The following is a 9,711-nucleotide window of genomic DNA, read 5'->3' on the forward strand; positions in this document are numbered from 1 at the left end:
TCTGGTTCTCCAGCTGGCTAATAGGGGCGTCACCCCTCCAATCTGCATCAATGCGTGCACAACACGCCCTGGGCACGCGCGACCTTGTCCCCCTGCAGTGCGAGGCTGGCGTCCATCGATTTCATGGAGAAACCCCGTCCAAAGGCTATGAACGTGTTGTGGCTGGAAAATGCCAAGTGTGGGGTGGGGGGACAGTACCCTCAGATTACCCGCAGAAGGATGTTGCCCCACCCGCTGGGCCGCGCCTGTGGGAAGCCACCCGCAGGTGTGTGCTTACGGCCTGAACACATTCACAGACGCAGCGAGCACTTTTACTCAAAGAAAGGGGCTCTTGACTTGTTTTGACTTTTTTGTTGTCTTTAACACCTTTATTGAGATGCAATTTGCAGTCCACCCTCTGTATCAGCAGGTTCCCCATCTGTGGGTTCAACCAACCACGGATGCAAAGTACTAGAAAAAAAGATGCCAGAAAGTTCCAAAAACCAAAGTGGAATTTACCAGGTGCCAGCAACTGCTTACGCAGCGTTGACATTAAATGACCTAGAGATGATTTATTTAACGTATACGGAAGGATGTATGTAGGTTACATGCAAATACAAGGCCATTTTATACAGAGGACTTGAGAGCATCCTTGGATTTTGGTGCCCGAGGAGGCCCTGGGATCCAGGTCCCACGGATGCCAAGGGACAACTGTACACCCCACAAAGTTCAGTGTAATGTGCACCTTCCAGTGTCTTCATTATATTCTCAGAATTATGAGATCATCATCGTATGTTAATTTTATAACATTTTTATCACTCCAGAAGGAAAGCTTATACCCATCAGCAGTCACACCCACTCCCCCACCCCACCCCCCGGGCAACCACCAGCCCACTTTCTACTGGCGTGTTTACTCTTCTGGACGTTATATAAAAACGTCCTCACACATAGGTGGTCTTTTCTGGCTGGCTTCTTCCCCCGAGCAAAACGTTTTCAGGGTTCATCCCTTTGCGTGGCCAAACAGCACCCCACCGCGTGGACGGAGGACATGTCTTTCATCCTTCGTCAGCTGACAGGCGCTGTGTTCGTGCTGTCTCCCTGTGGGGCTCTTGCTGGGATGCTGCTGAGAACGTCCCCACACAGCCTTGTGTGGACGCGTGCTCGTTTCTCTCGGGTGTTTCGCCAGGAGCGCACTTTCGGGTCACACGCTACATTGACATTTACCATTTCGGGAAATTTCTGTTGATTTTTACAGCTGTTGAAGCCCAGGGCTGCCAAGAACACCTTTCCTTTTATAACTTGTCTGTGTCTCTGTCTCTGTGTGTGTGTCTCTGTCTCTCTGTCTGTCTCTGTCTTTCTCTCCTTGTCTCTCTCTGTCTCTCTGTCTCTGTCTGTCTCTGTCTGTCTCTCCTTGCCTCTCTCTGTCTCTCTCTCTCTCTGTCTCTCTGCCTGTCTCTCCCTGTCTCTCCATGCCTCTCTCTGTCTCTCTCTCTGTCTCTGTCTCTCTGTCCCTCTCATCCTGAGAAGTCAGCACCCGCAGCTGTGGTCCGGGTCCACACATCACTCGCTCAGCAGCCCCACAGCTCGTCCGCACGCACAGTGTCTGGATGCACAGGAGCACAGTCTCACTTAACCCGAGGTAACCCAAAGGCGGCTACAATGGCTGCAACAACGGGCGTCGTTTTGCTTCTTAATCCCCCGAGGGCCCCGAGAACGGGCCCCAGTTTGAAGTGACCTAAGAGGCACTTGTCGGCCCTGACTGGGAGCGTCTCGGGGACGGGAGGGCTTTTATCCCTAAGCTGGCGCATTCCTCCTTTGCGTAATCTGCTCCTAACAAGGTACCTGCTCTCGCTAATTCTTTTCTTCTGAAAAAAGCAATGGGCCAAGAGTCGCTGTTTTACAATTCTTGTTTGCAGGAAGAAAACCTATTTTCCAACAAGCAAAAGAAGATGAGAAATGTGGCATTTTGTAAGAACAGTGGCTCAAGTGTTTTGTTTTGTTTTGTTTTTTTCAGATGTCTTTTCACTCACAGCTTTGCAAACACCGTGCCTCTCATTTTTAGAGAAAGTCCCCTCTGGGCCCTGCAAACACCCTGCGTGGTGAGCCTCGGTCCCTGCATCAAGGAGACACTTCCCAGCTCCCAGACGTAAGGTTTTTAAACCAAGTCAAGCAAGTAAGCAAATAAAATTATTCTACAGACAGGGACACCAGCCCGTGGGGTCGTCTCTCACAGTCGACAAGGACGCTGCCCCAGAGCGCAGTCCCCATGTGTGGGGAGGGGTGGTGCCCGGCTTCGTCCCCATGGGCCCAGCTCTCTGGAAAGGCAGGGCCTTGGGGTGTCCCAGCCACTGGGGCCACTCAGGGCTCCCTGTCCACTGGACCCCAGGCCCCCAGGGGACCAGTGCCTACCCCTCCCCAGCTGCTCTCCTGGGAGGACAGTGTGCAAGCCCACAGAGGCCATCTCGACCAGAGTGTCCGGCCCCGGGCGGCTGGGGGAGGGTGCACTCCAGTAACCCACCTGCCGGCCACACAGCCAGGACCGTGACAGCCTCAGGCCCTGTGTCCCAAGCACCTGCAGCGAGACGTCGTCTCCTGTGTCTCACTCGGCTCTGATCTCGGCCCCGTGCACTGGGTGTTCCATTCCTGGCAGCCTTCACGCAACCAGGCCAGCCCCGCACTGGGGGCCAGGGAGGAGCAGGGCTGGCGACCCGGACGCCGCGGAGCGCCCGTGTGAGCAGACACGGGAGCAAACCCGCTCCCGGTGGTCTGAAGCAGCATCCTGTCCCCACGCCCTCCACAAACGCCCCGTGTGGGTTCCGACCCTTGGTTTGCCACCCCCTCCTGGGTGCCCAGCAAACTCAGGCTGGTCCCTCCAGCCCTGCCCTCGCATCACTGTTTCTGTTTCTGTTTCTGCACGACACAGAGCTTGGTGAGTGCATGAGACCGGGTCAGCGGACTGTGAAGTCTTCTTCGAAATCCAGCACGTGCTGGTCACCCAGTACCTGACGGAGCACAGTTTTACCAGGAATAAAGCTGCACAGAAAAGTGGGTCACCCCGCGAGCGAACTGCACAGCTGCCCTGCAGAAGAAACCGAGTGCCGGGCCCAGGACCCTGAGCCCCCGGCTCAGCGATGCTGTGGGGCCTCCCCCAGCCCCCCGGTCACCGGGCAGAGCCAGAGCCGTGGAGACCTGCTTCAGCTGTGCTGTAGGAGGACGGGTGAGAAGTCCAGACGTCCTGTCTCACTTTCTCTCAAACCACAGCACGGATAATCTTCAACATGTGGGATGTTTAGCAACTTCACTAACTTCGCTTCTTTTTTCTGCAGCTGACTGAGGAAGAGGACACACCAGGAACCCCTACACGTCAGGGGAGGACCCTGGTCAGCTGGCACCTCGGGCACCAGCCGCGCAGAGAGACCAGGACGGGCGCCGGTGCCCAGCGCCTAAAGCCGGACCCCCGGACCCCCGCACCCAAAGCCGGAGCGCCGCACCCGGCCCCCTCCTGGATCAGCACGCGGCTCTGCTGCCGAGAACGGCTGGGCTGGGGTCTCCGGCCTGTCCGCCGGGGCCCCACCCACCCTCACCCCCGGGCGGCGCTCGCACGCCCCAGAATTACGGTCTTCTAGAGCGCGCCTCCCGTCTGCCTTGCAGATCCCCCGGCTGACACTCCCCATCACTGCAACTGGTGTAGATTTAACGCTTGTGTTGACCTTGGATTTCTTTCTCCCTGTTTCGTTTCTTCTTTCTATCCTGACTTTGGGCTGCTTCTGTCTGTTCTCCTTTGTGCCTCCTGGTATCTGTCCCACTGCCTCTCATCCGTTCTTAGTAGCGTTTTGCGTTTCATCTATTTTTACCTCCTAACGAGTAGAGCGCGCGTCCCGGGCTGGCTTATGTGCCGTCACCTGGTTCGCTCAGTCTGTATCCGTCAGTCCTCTCGTCAGCATCCGAGTCATCACCACGTCCGCCAGCTCCGTTTCTGAAACACCTGCTGACACCACCCCTCGCCTGCCCGGGCCCTGGCGGGCACACCTTCCAGGCCCTCACACGTCCAACTACATCCCTCGGGGGCCCCAGTGGCACAGTCAGGCTGTGCGGACAGGCGGGTAAATGCAGGATCTCAAACCTGTCGGAAAGCACGGGGCTGCACATGGAGCCGGGCGGGCAGCGGGCAGCGGCACAGGAGGGGGCGAGCCATGACCCTGTCCTCCCACGTCTGTCCTGGGAAAGGGGACCCAGACCCTGGACCCCACAGGGAGAAGTGAGAGGAAGTTAGGGAGACACGGGTGTGCGTTTGGTTAAATCTGAGAAAGAGCTTCCTCATCACTTGGCGTGTCCTGGGGTGGAGAAGCCGTCCTCGTGGGAAACGGCCCTCCCGTCAGAGTCGCTCAGAACACTCAGACCAGGTGTTCTTAGTGGACTGGCTCCACAGGGACCACGACACAGGACCAAGGATGCTGTGACAAAGTGGATACTGTGGGGGGGGGCGGGGGGCTGGGGGTCCCTGAGGCGCCTGAGCCAAGGGGACAGGACAGGACCCACTGTTTCTGGCCACAGGTGCAGGAGGGGACCCCGACGTTGAGGGTGACGTTGACCTGAGTGTCCTCCGGGAGGCAGCTCCGCCAGGGCAGCTCCTGGGAGGCTGTGGAGTGTGGATGTGAGGGTCACAGCTCAGGCTGTGAGGATTGAGACCCACTGGGCGGTCACACGTGGGGGAAGTCCCGGGGGCCGTCACTCTGGCCACGTCCCTGCACCCACACGGGGACCAGAGGCAGAAAGGCCAGCCCCCTGGAGCCGCCACCTCACCCTCCCAGTGATGTCACGGTCCAGGAGGGGCCCAGCCATCACACCCCCACCTCCCACCTCGCACAGGGGCTGAAGGCTCTGGTGGGGGTTCGGCTCTCTGTCCCCCAGCCGGGGTCCCGCACCTTCCAAGCTGGCAAAGCGCGTCTTCCGCCGGCCTGATCAAGGCCTTTGTCCTGCCCTTTATTCTTGCGCCCGGCATGTTCTGGTGTCGCTGTCCCGACCGTTCCTGCATCTCCCCCGGTGACAAGAAGTCACCGTGGCTGCGGCTGGAGACGCCGCAAAGAAAAGCAAAGCGGCTTAGCAGACCTCAGCCTGCGGATTAAGTGCCTCTTCAAAGATGCCAGCCCAGATGTGGCCGCTGCCGCCGCTCCCCCAGCAACAGCTGGGAGCCACCTCGCGCTCCAGCCGTCTGTTCCCCAGTTACGACACGAATAAAAGCTGCCTTCTTAGTGGCGGGGGTTTGTGTCGGAGGCATAATTTTCTGTTTACATTACAGAAGGGCAAGCTCGCGTGTTTTCGTTACTGCCGCAGAGACATAAAGCGACCTGCTCTGCCATCAGGAAGCCCTCCTGTTCGCAGGCGGCGACCGTGTTTGGGAGCCGGGCACCAGCGGTGCTCTGCCCACCCAGAACGTCACTCAGCCTCACTGAGGCTGGAAAACAGCCGCAAGCCTCCAGGGTCACCTTGCCGCTCGGGGCGCCCGGGTTTGCGGAGCCCAGAAGGCGAAGCAGGAGTGTCGCTCTCCTGTCAGCTGCTGGTGGCCTCCAGCAGCCAGAAAGCAAAGCAGCGCAGCGCACGCTGCTGGGGCTCTGGGGTGAGGAGTTGGATCTGAAAAGGAGTCAGAACTGTTCGCTCAGGTTCAGCAGATCAGTAGCAGCCGAAACGCACAGCCGCTGACACCCGACGGGGGGGAGAACGTCCCTGAAGAAATCTGAGTGACAAAGCCTCCCCGCGCGGGCACCCGCTCGCGCACTGCGCTGCCGGGGCCGGGGCGGGCTGAGAAGGCTGCGCTCACTGGCTTGGGCTTAAAGCAAAGTCAAATTTTTCTCTGTAACCCAGGTGTGATCCTTGGAAACCGAGCTGTTGGCAGCAGGCCTGAGGGAAAGCTCAGAAAACGTCTATTCAGCACTCGGGAAGCTCCCCTCCGGGCTGCGTGGAACAGGCCGCGTTTTTCTGTGTGCACCCTCTTCGCTTCTGCAGCTTCGCTCTGGCTTGTCGGCAACGCTTGAACAGCGCTTCCACGGAAGCCTGCGCAGGGGACACGGCCACAGCGCCGGGCGGCAAGAGAAACTCAAGCTGCGGCGTCTGCAAGCGCTTTGTGTGTGGCCTTTCAGCTGGTTTGCTCAGCGCTTGGCCGCCCCACAGGCGCCCACCGTGGGCAGGAGGACGTGTCCGTGGGTCACGTTCCGGGGAACCGGGTTTTGGATAAGTTCCAGCACCTGCGTCGTCAGGTAAAGAGAGAGGAGACGACGGTCAGACCGGCCGCAAGCCAGCACGTGCAGACAAGGCGTCCGACGCCCTCTCCTTAAACTGAGATGCGACTGGCACGTGGCACTCGCCTAGTTTCAAGTTCACGCACATGATGGCTCGATACTTGCATGTATCACGAAGCAAGCGCCCAGTAAGTCATCACCAAACACACACGTTTTTTTTCTTGTAATGAGAACTTTTAAGATTTACTCTCAGTGACCTTCAAAAATGCAGCACAGTGTTAGCTGTAATAACTATGATTTAACTTCTTAAATGTACATTACGAGGTATGACCCTTTTATCCTTGTAACAGCTCTCAGCACCCTCAGTCTCCCTCAGAACCAAAGATCATATTTCCTGGATTGTCACCTCTGAATACAAGACCTAGCCCGCACTCCTCAAAGGCGTCGCTGGTGAAGGAGGATGGAGGTGTGGGACCCCGCCGTTGACATGGGGCCGCACACGGGAGGTCCCTCTGAGAGTCCCAGGGCCTGTCTCCAGGACTGCCAGTGTGCTCAATAAAGAGATTTCACGTGGCTTTTTCAAATCCTCCAGCTCACTCCGACACCCACTCTGTGCAAATGTGAGCCTTCTGTGTGAATGTGAGTCTTGCCTCTGATCTCTTCCCAGCACACGCCCCAGGAAGGGAGGCCTGTCCCCCGGCCCTTCTGTCCCCAGCAGCCCGGTCCCTCCAACACCAGGCTCAGAGCACGTGCCCAGGACCCAGCGCTGAAGGGACCAAGCAGCAGACCTGCGGCCTCGTGGCCCCCACGGCCCGTGGAGGGAGTCCCGACCAGACGGACGTTTACACACAGACGGCCATGCAGGCTGTGGCCTGGGCGTCGGCCCTCCATGTCCCCACTGCCCGCCTCTAAGGTGGTGAGTGTGGGCCCCCGCCCTCTGTGCTGTGCAGAGGGTTACGTGGGGCCCCTGGAGCAGCCGGTGCGGGGCCTGGGGTCCCTGAACACATGCCCGGCCACCCCCCGCACAGGAGCAACCACGGTCCCGCCCCAAGCCCTCCCTGGGGTCGGCCCTGGACACACGAAAACAAATCACCATGGGCCTGAGTAGATAGTCTGCGTCCCTCCCAAAGGCCAACCTTCGGCTGAAATGAAGCCCCTCCCGTCCCCCCGAGGTCTCTCATTTCCCCTCGGCGGACTTTTAGGGTCTCTGGGGAAACTCCCAGGCCCGCTGCAGCACCGCGGCCCCACGCAAACCCCAGTGCCCTCCCCTCCTCCAAACAGCCCGAGGGCCTCCACGCCAGCCACGTGGAGAGCACGACTGGCAAGTCTGTGACAACGTCCCAGCTCTGAACAAACGTGCTGAACAAGCAGAAGCTTACCCCGAGAGGAGAATATTTCACCCCAGGAATGGCGGACATCGGGAAGCATTCGGAAAGCTGAATTTGCTGTTAGTTCAATCAGGCGTTTAGTGAGCACCGACTGCGTACCATCACTGTGCTGGGTCTTGGGGACGAGAAGATGGAAGAAATAAGACAGCGCCTCCGCAGGCCGAAACAAACACACACACACACGCACGCCCAGGCACATGCATGCGTGAGAATTTCAGTGGCTTGTGAATGCCACGAGGAGGGAGCGTGGATGCCAAGCCAGGGCCAGGCATCCCCTCCAGGAGCCCAGGCCCCCCTACAAAGCGTTACCCTGCTTCTTTGAGTCAAATTTAAGTAAAGAAAATGCAGATTGCTTCAAAGAGGATTTGCGTATTTCAGGCAGACAACTGCAGAGACCAGCCTTCCCATCTGATGGAAACGCTCTCTGGGCGCCCAGGGGTGGCCCTGCCAGGCCTCTCCGAAGGCTGGGGCTGCGGCCTGAGGCTCAGGCACATGAGGCTGTGCCAGATGCATGGAGCAGGGTGCCCGGATGGCACGGAGACCCTGGGTGATGGGTGACAGTGCGCCCTTGGCCTCTGCAGAGGTGTGATACCAGAGCCGTGCTGGTGGGGGGCACATTTAATACCTAATGCTCTCGTGGGCCCACGTCTGAAAGATTTCAAGAGCTAATTAGGGAAAATAAAAACAGAATGGACAGTTAAGAAAAGCAAATGGGAGGCACAGACAAATTATTTATTCGCATAAGCTGTCTATTTGAGAGTCTCTTCTTCACCAGGCCCAAACCTGACTATTAAGTTCCTCCACTGGGAAGGAGAAAAGAATCACCTCTAACTTTTTTTGAAGAATCTCTTTATGACCTCTAGCCCCTCGCTCCTGCTGTGGGCCACAGGGGTGTAAACGTGGCCTCCTCGGCAGCAGTTGCCGTGTACGGCCTTAAGGCGGTGAGAATGCAGCCCGTCTCCCCTTCCTCCCGCTCCCCTCCCCACACGCAGCTGGGCCCCCGGTGCTTCCTCCCATCACGCCCAGACTTCACCTTCCACGAATCCTCGGGCTAAGCAGGCAGTCCCTGCACGGCGACCTCTCCGTGAGGCGATCGTGTGATAACTCCATCCCTGCAGAGCCGTCTGGCAAGAAAAGGGGAGAAAGAAAACAGAAAAACGTAAGGCCGGGCTGAGATTAGATTATCAATTACCACGAAACTGTCTGCAACTTCAAAGGGCCTGCGAGCTGGGGAAAGCGCAGTTTATCGCGACCTGTGGCTCTCTCCACATCACCCAGATGTGGGGCGGCCCGGGGCCAGGCGCTGGGTCGGGGGGAGCTCGGCGGAAAAGCGGGAGGGCGGCATTTCCTCTGGAATGTGCTTCGCGGGTTCCAGGCCAGATAAGGACAAGGCGCAGGACGCTGGGTGGGTTGGCAGCCGGCACCTCTGACCCACCTGCTCGCACCCACTCTTGGCAGACGTCTCCTCGGGGACACTGCAGACACTCTTGTCCCCTCCCGGAAACTCCAGCCTTCACACTGGCCAACGACGGCCAAAAGCTGGTCCAAGGAGGACACCCCCCCCCACCACCGCGGTCTGCAAAGCTGCAGGACCTGGGACCCGGCCACTCCCGGGGACCCAGGCCTGTGGACACACGGGAACACAGGCCTGGGGGCAGGACTCCTCCGGTGACTGACATCACTTCCTGATTTGGATTTAGGGCACTTTTTTAGGGGTTTGCTTATTTTGGGATTTTTCCAGTGGGAGCACTGAGACTTTAGTTTGACCCACGGCTCTCAGAGCTAACCAGAACAATGGAAAATGAACATGATGTTTATCAATACAGAGAAAAGTCCTCTGGCTAAAAAGATACCAAATAAAAAGCAGTTAAATCCGCATGCGGTCACAGGGCTGGTTAATGAGCAACCCCAGCTGGGTGAGAGACACTCCTTCGGCAGCCCCCGCCAGCCCGCCCTGGCCGCTGTGGACCGCGCCTCCGTGCCTCCAAACCCACCTGCTCCTGCGCCAGCCCCCATGCTCAGCGGAGCCCCCCAGGGCTGTGCGCAGCCAGTCTGCTCTGAGTGTCCTGGAAACCGGGCCCCACGAGCAGCCAGTCCTGCTCGGCGGC

The 9,711-nt window shown here is 58.5% G+C and overlaps 1 long non-coding RNA gene across 1 annotated transcript; it reads right to left on the reverse strand.

Annotated features, from left to right (window-relative positions):
• Positions 1 to 361: 361 nt before the first annotated feature.
• Positions 362 to 9,243, reverse strand: LOC105069888 (uncharacterized). Its single transcript, XR_006725306.2, has 4 exons — positions 9,039 to 9,243; positions 8,637 to 8,727; positions 7,595 to 7,718; positions 362 to 6,221 (listed from the first exon to the last, which is right to left on the reverse strand). It is a non-coding gene; the product is annotated as an uncharacterized LOC105069888 (long non-coding RNA).
• Positions 9,244 to 9,711: the final 468 nt, after the last annotated feature.

This window comes from Camelus bactrianus, chromosome 30, assembly GCF_048773025.1.
Source record: "Camelus bactrianus isolate YW-2024 breed Bactrian camel chromosome 30, ASM4877302v1, whole genome shotgun sequence".
Lineage (NCBI taxonomy): Eukaryota > Metazoa > Chordata > Mammalia > Artiodactyla > Camelidae > Camelus > Camelus bactrianus.